Source organism: Podarcis liolepis (assembly GCF_965112155.1).
Source record: "Podarcis liolepis genome assembly, chromosome: 8".
Lineage (NCBI taxonomy): Eukaryota > Metazoa > Chordata > Lepidosauria > Squamata > Lacertidae > Podarcis > Podarcis liolepis.
The window spans coordinates 47392134-47409568 of NC_139560.1; the positions used below are offsets into that span (position 1 = coordinate 47392134).

A 17435-nucleotide genomic window follows, 5' to 3' on the forward strand; every position below is an offset into this window, starting at 1 on the left:
TGAAGTCTCTGACAAAGTCCTAGAGTCCTCCTTCCACCTTCCTAAAGCCTAGTTAGTGCTTGCCCAACTTTGGGAAGAAGGAAGGAGGGCTCTAGGACCCTGCCAGAGCCTCAAACCTCCTTCCCAAAGCCCCACACTAGCTGGGGGACAGGGGAATCAGCCTAGAATAGCAACCACCCCTGGTTCTTCACTTCCAGTCGCTAAAGCGGATTCAAATTCCTATCTTGCTGGTAAGCTTGCATTCTCCTTTAATTAGCCATATTAGCAGGATGGATACATAGCACTAAAACATCAACTGCCCACAAAGCATGCAGATTCTGTGCATGCTTACTTAAGAGCAAGTGTCAGGGAACTGCCATCGGAGCCAGAGGGAGAGGGAGGGCTCCAGAGGGATTCCGGAGAGTGTCCCAGGAGGGAGAGAAGCAGCACATCTTCTGGGGAAGGAAATCAGCGTAGCACCAGTGGAAAAGGGGGGCAGATGCGGGAATCGGCGAGGTGGCTCCATGACTCCTCGCTGGGGACCAGCGGGGAGAGCACGGGTCCTCCGCTGCCCACACCCTCCCTGCGCAGAAGGCTTCCACGCAGGGAGACTAGGCGGAGACTAGGCGTCAAAGAGCTTCTTTGCTGGAAGAAGTTCAAGAAACGCCCACTGACGGATTCTGCCAGCGATTGAGACAGCCACGGGCGAGTGGCTGTCCAGACAGAAAGGGTTCACTCAGGCAACCCAGCTAGGTGTGGTGCCGATTTATGCACGAGCAACCCCTAGAACCATTACAGCAATCCGTCAGTCCCTGACGTTGCTTGTGCGCAGCCCCGGAGAGGCAGCACGATGAGCCAAACAGGAACAGCCGGAGAGACGGAGCAACCAGCTGCGGTGCGGAGTCTGGTTGAGAGGAACCGAGACTTGGAGACGCATGTAGCTATCCTGACAGCGCGGCTGGAGGAAAGATGGGCTCAGCATGCACAGGTCAGAGCCACCCCCATCGCAAAGAAGGTACCGGGGCTGGTACACAAATTTGGTGGAAAGCCCCAAGACTACAATGCTTTCCGAACGGAAGTGCAGTATGATTTGGAGCTTCCCCAAAAATGACTTTGCTGATGACAGGGAGAGGGTGGCTTACATTGTGGGGCATCTGCAGGATGGGGCGCGCAAATGGATCAGGCCCCTAATGGCGACGCAACATGATGCCTTGAAGGACCTTAAGAAATTCCTTCAGGGAATGGACGCGATGTTCTCCAGTGAGGTGGAGCAAAGCTTGACACGGCGGGAACTGATGGGGTGCAAGCAGGGGAGCCAGTCCGTCAGAAGCTACTGGTCGCGTTTTGCGATGTTAGTACACCGGCTCGGGTGGGATCTGGACTCTGAACCGATACAAATGTTGTTTGAGGCGGGTCTTTCCCCCGAAGTGAAAGATGAGTTGTCCCAAGCGCCCTGGCCACGGTCAATGGATGAGCTCCCTCCAGAATACCTGGAGGGAGAGGGACCACCGGAAACCCGACACGTGTTTCCCGAGGAACGGTGTGTGTGTGGGGGAACGTTGGTTGGGAAACGAGAACTGGCAGGGTTTACTAGAGACGACGCGTTTGCTCAAGCAAAAATCAGGGAACTCCGGGACGGAAGGGAAGACCATGGAGGGTTTGAGGAAAAGGAAGGGCTACTGTACTATAAGGGGACACTGTACGTACCGGGGGAGACCTTGAGGGGGAAGGTACTTAAACAGCTCCATGACAACCCAACAGCTGGGCACTTTGGACAGCACAAGACCATGCTGCTCGTCACCAGGCAGTTCTGGTGGCCAAAGGTGAGGGAAGCCGTACGGGAATATGTACGGGGGTGCGACCGATGCCAGAGGGCAAAGGGAGAGAGGGCTGCCCCAGCAGGGTTACAGCAGGGTTAGGCGGAGACTAGGCATCAAAGAGCTTCTTTGCTGGAAGAAGTTCAAGAAACGCCCACTGACGGATTCTGCCAGTGATTGAGACAGCCACGGGTGTGGCGCCGATTTACGCACGAGCAACCCCTAGAACCATTACAGCAAGTCTCTGTGAGTTTGATGGCATTTGTCATCCAGAGGGAACATATGCCACCTAGCAGCTACAATGCAGTTTACTATTGCTCAGGGTGTGGTAAACAGGGCAGTTTGTTCAATTTTCAGTCTATTTGAAATCTGAAATTCCAAGGAATTATATTGAAGTTATGCATCAAGTAATTGCTTAGGAGTTTGGTACTCGAGTTGATAAACAATGTGTTCAAAACTCAGTCCTGCAACCTGTTTTCAGTAGCAGGACCCTTAATTATGACAAGATTTCCAGAATTGGCCTTTATATTATGTGAAAGATCAAATAATGAGGAAATTATCTGGTAAGGTAACACATGAAAATGGAATAAAGTGCTGTTTGAACGCAGCTTAAGTGTTTCTGTCATTAGTCGTCGTGGAAGCATGCAAAACAGAGTTCAGGGAAGAGTACAACTTTTGTTTGTATCTATGAGGTCGATTCTTAAGGGAAGAGGGGATTTCTTGCCATCCCTGCTGCTTTCTTTCACCATTTATAGAAGCCATGGCATGTACATTATCTAACTCTAGACAGGGTTTATAGAAGTACACTGTACTATAGTACATAGGAAGCACTATAAACTAAGATGGACGACAAATATTTAACTAATTTTAAAAGACCATAAATACCTGGCCTGGTAGAAGGCATTTCACTGTCACATCCATTTTCAAGAGGAAGAAACTGGTTGGCGATTAAACCGCTAAAAGCTTCTGCCTTTGCATATCACTTACAATTAAGCACAGATGGACAAAGGACCCTGGTGTATACAAGAAATCATAGCCAGGCCGACTTTACATTACCAAGTGTGTGTTAGTCAAACGCTTGAGATTCATGAAGCTAGCTTGCACATTTATTTTGTTTTCTAGTATCTCAGCAGTCCTCGAAAACAGTTTGCTTGAAAACTCTGCAAAAGCCAACTGGGAGCTATGTAAGAATATAATTGCCCTGCTAATAAAAAACCAGATCCTGTTTGTTATTAGAATTTGCTCAGAAACTCTCAGGGCAGATCTACCTTTAACAAAAGGTCTCACAGTAACTATAAGAGACCTCCAATCTTATAAAACAGCCTTGCAAGTCATATGATTTCCATTTCGGCTTTTGAAAACATATGCTAAATGTCCATGTATGTAGAACCATCTGCCAAAGTCAAGCAACTGACGTTGATAACAGAATAGTTGTCTTTTTTAATGACCTCTGCTGCAGGTTGAGTAATAAATATCTACCGCTATTCAATTTCAAAAGAAATCACTATGGATTAGCAAGCCTCTTTCACCAACTTTTTAAGAGAGCCCAACAACCCAGAAAGCTACTGTCATCCCCCCCCCCCAATACTTGGAATATTCACAATTACTGATCTTTCTCAAATTAATTACATGCTTAATTTTATTTTGATTTTGTTTTTATTAAAAATAAACTAGAGAAGCAGAACGCAAGATTTATACATCTTCATCAGCCAAAACAAAAACCACAGAGCTATCTATTCAAATAGCAAACAACAACAACAAAATCACCCCAAAGCCTGGCCAATGTACATGCTACATTGATATTAATCTAAAATGTCTGAAAGTTAATTATTTGTGACCCAGTTATAAGCCATCTAAGAATCACATGCAGGCCAATTCTCATGCTTACACGCACTTTGTGCAACTTCATTAACTTCAGAGAGACTTAATGGATTATAATGTATCAGCATATGGTCCATCTTCCCAGGATTACCAGGTACAGGAGAAATCAATATAAATGAAGCCTGAAACTTTTAAGCAGTGCAACTGTAAATTAATCATTGATATTAAGAGTCAAAGTAACTAGAGCAGCAACCCAACAGTGTCAGGTGAATGCCAATTTATTTACACACACACACACACACACACACACACACACACACACACACACGTACGTGCTGTTTTCCTTAGTTTCTCTGTCTGGCTCTACACATGGCACACAGAATGAGGTAGGTGAATATTTAACGTTTATTAACGAAATGTGTAAACTGCTATTCGTTACAAGTAAAATCACAGGGCAGTTTCCAATATATTATCTAAAATCATAATGCAAATAAATCAAACCATACAATTCTAAAAGCAACAACATAAAATTTAAAGATAAATGGCAGCAGAATAGACTACACTGCTTCCAACTACAAGTGGGATACTATTTTTGAATTCTGCCCCACATAACAAATGGAAAACTAGAAGATTTTTGACAAAGACTCTGTTGTGCTGGTTTTGTGTCTACAAGTTTTGCTCCCCACCTGCAGTCTGAAGTCGTACAGTTCATTCTACCCTCTCATTGTGATGCATGTAACTCTTTTCTTCTCTATCTCAAAAAGAAATAGCATCAAGTGCTTTGAAGACAGCAAACTGACCTTAGATGACAATTGATTTAAAAGCAGTATTAATAATTCAACAGCTGGCACTGCCTTGCTTCATTGAGTTGAGATGCAACAGTGAAGTCATATATACATATATACATTCTGAAAAATATGGAAGATTTTTTTCAGGTATTGATATGCAGCAAATACGGATTATGCAATCTAGAGTTCAAAGTGGTGTGGTGGCTGAGAGCTGGGAAGTTCTTACTCAGTACCTAGCCATATTCAAGCCATGATGTTTTAACACACCTGACCAAATGTTGCAGCATGTGGGCTCTATTCTTGAGAAGTCTGATGCTGGAGTGTCCCATGGGCCTACCCAGTGATTCAGGGGAAGATACCATGTCTCTACCTAAACTCTGGCCTGGGAATCAAGGAACAAGCAAGGGAGGACCAGCAGTGCTTGGCTGAATCAGTGAAGAAAAGCAGGGATAGCACCTCTAGGCTCAAGTGCCAGAACCAGAAGATTGATTGCTCTCAGCAGTCAGCAGAAACAGCTTGGAGACCAAGCTCCACTTACTAGAGGAGTCCACTTCGCACCACTATTATTTTTGAAATCAGGTGTAGAACTCCCACCTGTCAGGCCTCCCCATTTCTCTGTCAGGCTATTTGGCCCCCATATATATCATATATGATGTTATGTGTGGGATAGGCAAGGATTGGTGGGAAGGGTCAGGCATTGTTAATTACCGTATTTTTCGCTCTATAGGACACACCCAACCATAGGACGCACCTTGTTTTAGAGGGGGAGAACAAGGGGGGGAAATTCTCCCCCTCTTTGCGCAGCGCCCCTTCAGCGAAGCGGCAGGAGAAATGGAGCCCCTTCCATTTCTCCTCCCAATTAGCTGAAGGGGTGCTGTGCAGCTCTCCCTCTCCCACATTGCCTTCGCCTTCAGTGAAGGCAACCCGAAGCCTCCGGAGTGCAGCAGGAGTTCCCGCTGCGCTCCAGAGGCTTCAGGCGGCTATCCTTGAAGCCTGGAGAGTGAGGGGGTCGGTGTGCGCCGACCCCTCTCCCTCCCCAGGCTTCAGCGAAAGCAACACGAAGCCTCTGGAGCGCGGCGGGAGCGCTCCCACTGCGCTTCAGAGGCCTTGCATTGCCATCACTGAAGCCAAGGAGCCTGCATTCGCTCCATAAGACGCACACACATTCACCCTTAATTTTTGAAGGGGAAAATGTGCGTCTTATAGAGCGAAAAATACGGTACATGGCACTTCCAAAGTGCCTGTCAACCAGCTGGTGGTTGGGTGCTTCAGAAGCACTGCGCAAAGCACTGTGCTTAGAGAATGTAAATGCTATATCAAATCATAGCACTGGTAAAAGCTACCACCAGGAAATTATTAACTGCAGCAAATTGAATAATAAAGATGTATCTTTCAAAGATAACAGTAGTTTACTTCTTGCATACATCTAAATAAATGGATCCATAGAAGATGTTTAAAGGGTTAGGGTGGCAATAAACAGGGGGGAAATTAACATATACTTTTGCACTAAGGAAGTATTACACCACAGCATGGATTGGCAAGAAACATCAAAGTGTTGATTAACTCAGCCTTCTGAAGCAGCTGGCAAGATGCCTGGATATTTCAGATTACTGCTTCTGCAGTAACTCCCTTGAGTGACTGCATTGCTTTTCTTCCTTCCGCTTTCCAAAATGTTGCTTTCTTTTCTTTTTTCCCCTTTTTGTGTGTACTCGTCAATAAAAATGCTGTGCTCTACTTGGCAGGAAGTTCTCCTCCAACGAACCAGTCCCCATTCAGTGACTGCTGCCGCCACACATATCATTACAGGAAAAATAAAAATATCTTCCACATGTTTTATCATCTGGACAAACTTGACAATCGTTCATTTTACAGCAAGCAAGGTAATTCATATGAGAACTGTACAAACTTGGCAGGTTTTGAATCACCTGTGTAGCCTTTGTGCATAACATTTCTAAAACAGTTGTGTGGATGGAATGAGAAAATTAGAAGCCAAAAAATAAATAAAGGCTATCTCGATTCAAAATAAGCAACTGACATTTATTTGTAAATATTTAAAGGATCACTAGAGTTACTATAAAGCTCCTCCTAGGATAACTTGTTTATTGACCATTCATCCTGATTTGCTTGCACTAGGCTTACACTGAGGTTAGACAATGTGTAGTCTTCACTGGGGATTAATTCTGATTTGCTTGTGGGGAGGTTATATAACAATGAGCCTTCATCCTGATTTGTGCTGATACATCTTGCTGTTAATCATTCATCCATTCCATACTTTACAGTGCATTTCCCAGCCCCTTTCTTAACTGCAAAAAGTCTATTCTTTAAAAAGTGAATTTGTTTCGCTATGGTGGCAGGCTGCTTTAATCCACTTTAATTGTGCAAACCTAAATTTATGAACCTTTTTGGCTCTGTGGGCCAAATCCTTATCAGGTTGGCCTCATGGGCCAAAATTTGACAAGTATGATGGGGGGGGGGTGTCAAAACCGTGTTCATCACTGACATCAGATGATTTGGTGGGACATCAAAGCACCATGAAGCCAGCAAAACTTGCCTACCCCATCAGAAAGCAGACTTGGCTCTCTTGTCCAACAGCAGTTTGTACTGAAACTGCTGCTAAAGCAGAATTCCCCCTCTCTTTTTGGTTTCAATGAAACTGATAAGCAGTGAGGGCACACTTTTTCCCAGGACAGACAATTCACCACAGGGTGGTAAAATGAGGAAACCTTTCATTTTAGGAGGGCTGCCCAATCAGAAAGGGGTTTGCATCAAAACCCCTGCAAAAATGAAGCCTTACCATGTGGAGGGAAGTTCTACAGGGAACAATTAAAGCCGCATCCATTAAAGGGCTACTCCTAGAGTTATGGAAGAGCAGGTGTCTTCAAATCCAATAACATGCCTATCTGCACACAGATTTCCTCTCTGTTTGCACTGCAGTGTGGAGAAAGTAAGAACAGGTGATGTTTTCAAGCAGTAGAAGCGACTTCCCCTGTTTCTTGCCTTCTTCAGCCCCAGCCAATTGAGAAAAGATCACATTGTGTGTGTATATGCTGGGGGAGAGAATCAGTGGTGATCACAAACAAGGGTTGGAAAGTAAACCAGGATTGCTGACCATGCTGCTGCTGAAGAAAGCGGAATAATTTTGTCCTTGAATTAGAGGGGAAACTGTTTTGCAGTTGACTGTTGATTCATTGTGCATGCTGTACTTTTAGCTCTTGAAGACCAGAAATGGAAATTTTATTTTAGCTCAGTAATTGACTGAAAAACTAGGCCCGTGGTACAACACTGTGATGTCTTGGACAACAGTAGCAATCAGCTCTGCCCAAGCAATTGAGTAGTGCTTAGCTTTACTTTCTAAAGTTACACATGTCAGGACTGAAGCCTACCTAGAATTGACATCTTTTAAGTGTTGATTATCCCAAACATACAGTTGCTTAAAGATAAGGGAAATTAACTCAATTCATGTTCAGGGAAACACATATCATGACTTTAACCTACTTTTAAAAACATATCCTATGACTGAGCTTCAGTGAGCCTTGACACAAATTAAGCCCTAAATGGGATAAGATGCAGCAGAGAACAGAAAGCTCAGAGGAAATAAAGCCCAGTGTATGTTGGCCAGGGGAAAAAGAAATACAAAAATAATAGCTTTCCTTTCTTTTTTCCAAGGAAGGTGAGTGTTCAGGAGAATAAGTCTGTATGAAACAGTCATGCTGCAATAGGCAGCTTAGATACACAGTCTGAGGGTTCTTAGCCCTGACACAAGAGACTGTGGAGTCTTGTGTGTAGTATGCAAAAATTATAAGGAGGATTAATCAGCAGTTGTGCTTGGACAATGCAAGCTGTTATTGCATCCATGTGGCACTGCATACTACCATCTCCACAGAAGAGAGGAACTTAGTTATGCTAGGGTCAGTAATGTAGGGCATAGTCAATGTCACAGAACATGACAACACAGGGCCATACAAGCAGACTGGGCTAACTTTCACTCACTTACTTTCAAGCAGTGGCAATCTGTAGAGGCACAGACCTTCCCTTCCTTGGCTGCCATTCAGTATAACAATCATCTATTTTTATTTGCATGCTGCTTCCCCACAAAACTGTGCCCACAACATATCAAGTGAACAAGTATAAGAAAGATATACTAGAAACAATTAGAAATAATATCATCTTTTTAAAAAAAAAAAATCAATCTATACAAGTCTGCATAAAATAAGACAAATAAACCAGCAGCTTAAAGCTAAACAGGAGATAAAATTGCCTAACACAGAAGAAGAAGAAAATAGTACCCCAAACATTCCAGATGCATCTGTTTCTAATAGTTTGGACCCAAGACACTATCTTCACATATTCAGGGGTGCCACACCACCTCCCACCTAGGATACTGCAGACACTACCACTTAGGGCCACTGTTATCAAGTATTTTATTCCACACAGGGGCCAATAACCTTCGTTCCACAGTCTACAACCAGCATACATTCACCAGGGCTAGAGGCCATAAACAAACTTTTGTTGGGGCAAAGGAATAGGACTGGGGGACTGGGGGTTACCACTGTGGGCCAACATAAGGACTGGGGGTTAGCACTGTGGGCCAACATAAAGGATGCTGCTGAGATTCTGTATGGACCACGCAGTGCTGAGATCACTAGGCCTGGCTAAGATTACTTTATGACTCTTTACAACTACAGAGATTTTGTGCACACTCCCCTGAACTTTTGCTTCCTTCCATTTTAATTTGCTGTCTTAAAACCCCAGCTCTGTAGCAGAGGTCCTCCTAACAGTAGCTGAGAATGGTTGGGAGTAATGTGAGGGAGAGGAGGAGGAGGTAATTAGAGAGAAAGAAGAGAATTCTCAGGATGAGAAATGATGTGCTTAGAAGATACACCTTTTTTACTTGAACGAAAGTGTTTGAGTCTCAGGAAGAATAAAAAATAATGATGGGGAAATGAAAGTATAATAAAGCTTGAGAAATATGATGACTCTTGTAAAACACTCCACTGTGCTAGATTTATGGCAAATGTCTCTCATAGTCATTCAGCACCAATAAAACATAATATTTCGTAGCAGTGCTTTTTGCAATACTTCCCTCTCCTTGGAAATACTTGCTAAAATAATGTTGCTATCATAATTGTTAACCACTTTCACCTATAACTTCTGAAAAACTAGGTTTTCTTAACCCATTGTGTCAGATTCAGCCCTTTGGCAATATTGTTGCTAAAGGGCTGACAATATTGCACCAGTTGTTAATTTGTTTCCAGGGTAAATGTAAGAACTGATGATTAGCTCTGAAATTTTAAAGGCATGGGGCCAGGTTATTTGAAGGACTTCATATTCCAGCATTAACTTGCCCAGGTCCTAAGAATAATCACAATGGCTCAAATATCCACAGGTAAGGTCTATCAGATTGGTGGGAATAATACAAGGGCCTATGGCAGCCCCATACTTATGAAATGCCCTTCCTTGGGAAGTATACCTGTTTCCTTCTTTATTTTTAAAGTCTGGTTTTTAACCCTGTATTTCAGCCTGCTTTTAATTTCTGCTGTCTTTATTTTAATAAAGCATTTATGAACTACTTAATAGTCTAGAAATCTAACTGGTGTGCAATATTTTTAAAAAATCAGTGTCATAAAAAATACAGTATAAAACAACAATGCAAAAGCTTATGAAAAGTCAATATATAGGTCTGGTCTTATAAGTCAGGGAAAGCCTGAGGAGAAGGATAAGTCTTCACAAAACATGAAGCAACTGATGGTTGCTGCCTCAAAAATGACAGAAGAGAGCGCATTCTGTAGAAAATACAGGTGCAACTGCAGAAAATGCCTATTTTCAGGTCACAGTTCTGTCACAAGCAGAATCCCCCCCCCCAGGTGATCTTTGGTTTTGACTTGGAATGTTATTTTTATGCTTTCATCTGAATGGTTTAATTGTGTTTCATTTGTATTTTGCTGTTGCATATTTTTAAAGTCTTTTATTTTCTAAACTGCCTTGAGAAGGTTTCTATATTTAAAGATGATATAAATGTATTTTAAATAAATAAGAGCCGTACTGGATCAGGCTGGATTTAGCTCAGCAGCCTGCTTCCCACACTGGGCAAACGAGAAACCCACAAGCAGGAAATGAGCACAACAGCCCTCTTGCACTCTTGCTCTAGTTAACATCAACCATATTGTTTTCAGTTTTAATGCACATAAAGAGCTGTATTCAATGTGGTGTTAAACAGATCAGTCCATTAGTGCAAGGATTTATTCTTGCACAACAGAACCATCTCCCCCTCCTCCTCCTCTGGGGTCCCCTCAACCTTCCTGAGCAGATTTGGGGATGATATGGGGGCGTGGATAGGACAGGGGAGGAGATGGCAGAATACTGTTGCAGTAATGTTATTATTATAAACAATAATTTATTATTTATATGCCACCCATCCAACTGGGTTACCCCAGCCACACTGGGTGGCTTCCAACAAATAAAAACACAGTAAGACATCGAACATTAAAAACATTAGTAATCCTAACCCTGTGGTAGCACATCTATAGCTACATACCGCCCAAAGAGCTCCAATTAAAAAGTCCTTCAAACAGCTTTTTCACTTTTTCCTCCTGTCCTTGACATAGCCAACAACACAAACTATACAGATATACTAAGATTTCAGTATCTACTAAGTTCAGTAAGGCTTGCTCCCAGCGCAATCCTAAATATGTCTGCTGAAAGTAAAGTTCGGTGCTCCCAGGTCAGGGAGTATAGATGTACTTCTTTGCTCTGGCCCTTCCTGTGATCTCACCCCAATTATAGGTTGTCTTAACTTATAATAATATCGAATTTTTAAATCACTGTAACCTTCCCTGGGACCTTATGATAAAGGATGGGTCAAAAGGTGGAGGAGAAAAGAGCATGCCAGAGAACTGGGAATCCAAGTCCCCTCCCCCTTAGTTCTCCCCCACTACACCCTCAAACCACCCTGGCATGCCCCCTCTTCAGCCCCACTGGTGACAGAGCTTCAAAAGTAGTATAGTACACAGTGGCGTAGCGTGGGGGGGTGCAGGGGGGGCCCCGGCCGCACCGGGCGCAACATCTGGGGGCTAGGGTTAGGGGGCGCAAATCCACGGGTTAGGGGGCACAAATCCACGGGTTAGGGGGCGCAAATTACTTGCCTTGCCCTGGGTGCTGACAACCCACGCTACGCCACTGATAGTACAGTACAGTACAGTACAGTACAGTACAGTACAGTACAGTACAGTACAGTACAGTACAGTAGTATAGCTGAGTAAGTGAAATCTGACACTGGAATTTCCCCCCTCTCCCCACAAATGCCTCCTATTTTCCCTGGGGCATCCTTGCAAGTTGTAGGTTTGCTGGGCCTGCCACCTAATCAACTTGCCTGCTCTGCATGCCAGCTCCCTTCAGTAAAGTAATTACACTGAACTGTCAGCATAGACCCACAAGGTAAAGTGCACCTTGCACTGCCCCATTTGTTTTAATAGATGTAGTGCTGGTTAGTAGATAGGGGGTTGCACATGATGCTGAATTGGGTAATGGAGCTAGAAGAAGAAGAAGAAGAAGAAGAAGAAGAAGAAGAAGAAGAAGAAGAAGAAGAAGAAGAAACAACGACATGGCCATGTTTAGTGATCCTTTTGTACAAGGTGAAGTTTCACCATTCAAGCCGGGCAAAAGGCATTTTCATTGAGGTTTGTGTGGCTAGTAGAGAATTTTCATGAACAGCTAATCTCCCAAAAGTGAGTGCGTAATTGGAACACTGCATCACCATAGCTTTTGGGCTGTAATGGATGTTTTATCAACACATTCTGTAAAAATTAATTAGATGCTTCGCATGCGTGCGTGCGTGCGTGGGAGAAGCTTCCTGAAAATATTCTGTTGATAAAAAGGTTGCATTTAACTCTATAATGTGTGCAAGCTTATATCATGCTTCAACAAAATATGCACACCAGTTTCAAGACCCAAATGCCCATCTTGGTCCACAGTAAATCTAAAATGAACAGTTCATTCTGGAATACTAAAGTAGTGCTGCAGTAGAATGAAACTTTTTGTGCCAAGACAGACAGTTACTTAGGATGAAGTGGGCATCTCAAGAGCTTCAAAAACAAAAGAATCAGAGCAGGTTTCATTCAGCATATGAAACAAAGGTCTCAGGAAAAACCATATTACAACAGTGTGACCCATCAAACAATCAATCAACCTTTATTTTAAGCTGCGTTACTCAACCTGTAGTGTAACAGCAGCTGCAAAGACACAGCATTTCAGCATACTGTTGACCTAATACTGTGATTAATGCTGTGAGCTACACCCAGCCTAGCTTTTCTAATCTCTAGGCTTTCTAATTTATACCAGAGATGGATAGGCTATCAGTAGGGAATTATGAGGATTAGTTGCTGTTTATCTCTCCCTTGCAGAGACACTTCTCTGCTTATGGAATTATCATAAACCCTCCAGCTACATTGCTACTTCCGTACTTACTCAGAAGTCTGGCTGCTTACTACAAAGGTTGAAAAATGGTGACCAAATTGTTATTAAAATGTTATAGTGGGCAAACAAGCTTTTGGAATTCATTTGTGTACCTTTGCCAAAATGTCATGTTGCTTCACTAGAAATGTGTGTGGTTTGCAAACCAGCTTGCGTTTATCCCAAATCAATCAACACAGTTTTCTTCATATCAATTAAAATTTAATGCAATGCTTGAAGATTTCCCAAAGCATAATCATAGGTAAAATTGCTAACCAAGCATACATATCAGTGTTTTATTGGTTGTTAAGTTATACAAGTACCTTCTAATTTTAGTGTTATCCCAAATGGAAATATTATGGCTAATTATAACAATACAATTAGCTGTATTAAAATAAATTTTACTGAGCCTACAGCAGTCACTTTATTTTATATTTATAACTCGAAACCAGTGATCTATGGACAAAAGATAGACGAAGCAAGAACTTTAAAAGAATAATGTTATCTATTTCTTTCTAAAATGGATTTTTTTTTTAAAAATCCATTAGTTCCTTTCTGATCTTTTATTCTTTTTATTCCTTTCTGCTCCCTTCTCTGAAAATGAATCCCGACCTTTTGCCCCTTGCCTTATGGAGGCTAAGAAATAACACAAGTGCTGATGGTGGAGTATACAGTAGTATATATAAAAGGAACTTGGATTATATGGTGAAAATAAAACAATCCATCTCAACTTCCCATTGTGCCCAGCTTTCAAGATGCTTGATATGGTACCCTAAAAACTTTTTGTTTACACTTCAAGGTCAGAACAGTGTGTTTGTATACACACACACTTAGGCAAAGAGAGAGCGGTGTTTTTCTGTTTCACATCCAGGCCTATCAAGGAACACATATTGTTAGCTGTGCAAAAAAAAAATATCTTTCTCTTACCATTCTGCTTGCCATAGAACTTGGAAAATGTCAAGACAGGTATGTTTCTATTGATCTATGGAAGATCTGGCAACTTTCCCACAGAATTGCTTCAGGCATAATAATCTATTAATATAAATTGCAAATCTCTCCCCATCCCCTTCTCTCTCTCTGAGAATGTAAGTACACATTATTGGATCAGACATGGACAAGGATTCCTTAAAGATGCACATATTTTTCTAAATAACTGAAGACTGTTATAACTGCACTTGCTGGTTAAAGCTCTTCAAATGACATAGAAGCTTTATAAACTTAAAAGTTCCTGACAAATAGAGAGACAGACACTGAATTGCTATTTGACATAGAGAGTCAAAAAGCCAATAGGGGGTGATTTTCATGGGGAACATGACATGGGAAAAGGGTTAACCGATCCTCACACAGAAGAATAGTCCTGATAAGGCCCTAATACTCATCCTCATGGCTTATGGGAGGTCCAATCAAGACTATCGTGGCTCTTATATGTCCATTATCCTTTACACACACACACACACACACACACACACACACACACACTCAGAGAGAGAGAGAGAGAGAGAGAGAGAGAGACTAGATAGTGCTTTTTCATGTCATGGTCAGCATATTTAAATGTAATTTCTTTATGTTTTATAAGCCACATTAAATTATTCAGTGTGCACACTCTGAAAATTAAACCTTGCTACTACCCCATTTTCCAATGCAATAGAAAGTATAATTTGAAAAAGTATGGCTGTTCTTGCATTTTCCAAAGCCAAGCTGGTTTATACTGTGGTGTTCTTGTCTTTCTCCAATGATGTGCAAGAGAAATATCTGTTTCTATAAGAAGCATACATTCTCAGCAAGCACTTTACTTTTATCCTATTAGGAAAACAATTATCTGAACGGGAGCCAATCACAAAACTTTTGCCATTTCCAGCTAAAAGCGAAGTAGAATTCTAATTACACTTCTGAACTCTTAATTGTTTATTTCAAAAGTGGCACTTGAAAATTACCCCTCTCACTATCTGAACAAAATTCAAAGTCCAGCCCAGGCACGTGGAACAATTAATTCAAACTGACACTTTCAATTTATGTTGCTCAACTGTGTTACACAGCGACATCCTCTCAGCAGTCTCTTTATGACATCCTTCAACATGAATACAAAAATAAGGACGGACTATATATTCTCAGTCAAGTATTTTGGGAAAATACCTGTAATGTGTGCAATGTTGGGTGGCCAGCTGTTATGAAAGAGCTCTCCTAAGACAATGCTGTGGTTAAGTCGGATTTTCACCAACATGAGCTACAAAAATCCGCCCTTGGCTTAGACTCTAGACATTGCATGAAGATCACCACTTGCTTTAAATACAAAGTCCAGGCACTGATCCTCTCCCAGCTGAGACCTTCATGAAGCTATTCTTGCTTTCAGATTACCGATAGATCTTAGCTCTGAATGTAATTGTGTCATTCTATAAATACCTGTGGGAGTATATTCTGTTGCACATTTGGAAACGTTTCTTCTTCACCTCCATCATTATCCCCTCCCCACTTTTTAGTTGAAAGTTCTGGGATAAAGCTGCACAGTTAAAAGGGCAAATGTGGAAATGATTACACTTGCACTGCTTTCAAACTGCTTTCCCTTCTACAGATAAAGATGAGAACATTCTCTCTGGAATCACTATGTTTTAAAGCTTCAGACAATGCATATAAAGACACTAAAGGGAGCTTTGATGCCCTGCATGCTAATAGCAAAGGAAACGTTGCAGAGATTTCAACATGCTATCGTCATCAGCTAGTTACTGGAACTATATTAAATGAAGCATATATCAACGCTGCAGACTTTGAATAAGAAAAACTGAAGAAAGAGGTCTGGAAGATTGGAGAGAGAGAGAGAGAGAGAGAGAGAGAGAGAGAGAGAGGGAGAACACAAAACTAAGTGCAGCAGCTGTGGGAAAAGTGAGAGCTACTCATGTTGATGACATAATGCTGCACCATCAATCTTAAAAAGATGGCTCTCAAAGTTAGAAAGTGACTGTCCAGGGCTGAACTCATCTAGAGTAAAGGGGTAAGGAGAGTGAAAAATGGCATATGCTCTTTTTGCTCTCGTTTTTTAGACACACACACAAATTGGGAAGTTGCATTTTCTTCATAAAGCTTCCATGCACACACACAAACACATGCACCACATGCTGATACAACCCAGTATTCAAAAATGTTAGCTAATGAAGTTTACTGTGAGAAAAAAACACACCCAGATTCCCGAGAGCCCGATGCCTTCAGAATTTGCTTGAAAGCTTAAGCTACTGCAGCAGGTTAATTACAGCAGCCTGCCTGTTGAAGGACTGGATTGGTTTCTGTTGGGTGGGCTGGAAGCACTCACCTGACCCTCCCCAATCAGCTGCATCCCTGTGGTATAGTGGGAAGGAGAGGAGCAAAGTGGCAGTGAGGTGAGGTGGTGGCAGTGCAAACACACTAGCGGAGCCAAACCAGCACTCCTGCCAATGCATTTGTACTGCACTTCCTCATTTCCTCCCCACCCCTTTCCCTCCCAATTCACTGCAGCAATGTGAGTGGATGGGAGATCAGGTAGGTGCTGCCGCCTCACCCCACCGACTGCTACTGCTTGAATGCTTGCATACCCTGCAGCCTAGCACAAATATATATATATCAAGCTGATCTTGAGTTTAAAATGGGGGGCTTGCTCTTGAGGTCTCTTAACATTTTCCTCATTCTTTCAGATCCAGCATATTATTGTACTTTCTTCTCCTTTAGTTTAAATATAACACTGCCATTATCGTTAACACGTTTAAGCACCAATAAAAAACAACAACCCCTAAACCTAGCAAATATTTAAAATTCTACTTCAGTATGCGGGAAATGTGATTGTGGAGAATGTGATGGGGAATTGAAACTTATCGGAGAGAACCCAGATTTTCAGTGTGTTTTCATTCTCCTGTTATTCATGCTCACTGCTCTCTCTCACCACATATCTTGCTCTAAGAATGATGCTGCAGGCAATGCAGCAAGCAAGAGTGGAAACATTCACTTTACAATCCTTAGTTTCTTAAGAAAAGTGCTGTTGAAGCTTCCATATCTAATGCAGACATGTCACATGGGTACACTGGAATGAAAAACCCTAAGGGGGATCTCTCTTTTTGAATGCTCTGCCCCATATTCTGCTACACTGAATCTAACAACATTCTGTAACTACATTTAACAAAGAGGAAGAGGAGGCAGAGAAAGGGCTACTGATAAAAAGGTTCCTTAAAATGGAAGCAAATTGATGCTGTAAACAAGTTGCATTATTACTTCCAGTGGCAGATACTATAGTTGGGATTATGTACAACATTTTGAAGAAAAAGCAATCTTTCACTTTTCTTTTAGACTAGAATTCAAAGTATTGCTACTGAACATTGATTTACCTCTGCCAGGACCTATGCAGAATCTAGAATTGGCATAGCATCTCTACTAAGACAGCAGGGGATAAAGGAAAGGAATTCACAAACATATTAAGCAATGAAGGGCAGGTATCATGGGGAAATGGTGGTTCAAAAAGACAATGAAGTATCTCCTTGATACTTGTTAATGTACAAGAACAAAAGCATGCCAACTGTTCAGCCATAAACTACTAAACACACATATTAGAGATGTAGGACCCAAA

The 17435-nt window shown here is 42.1% G+C and overlaps 1 protein-coding gene across 8 annotated transcripts in view; it reads right to left on the bottom strand.

The window, feature by feature from the left end:
• Positions 1–17435, bottom strand: part of DLGAP1 (DLG associated protein 1) — a 291661-nt gene that overhangs the window by 211012 nt on the left and 63214 nt on the right. The window lies entirely within an intron of this gene.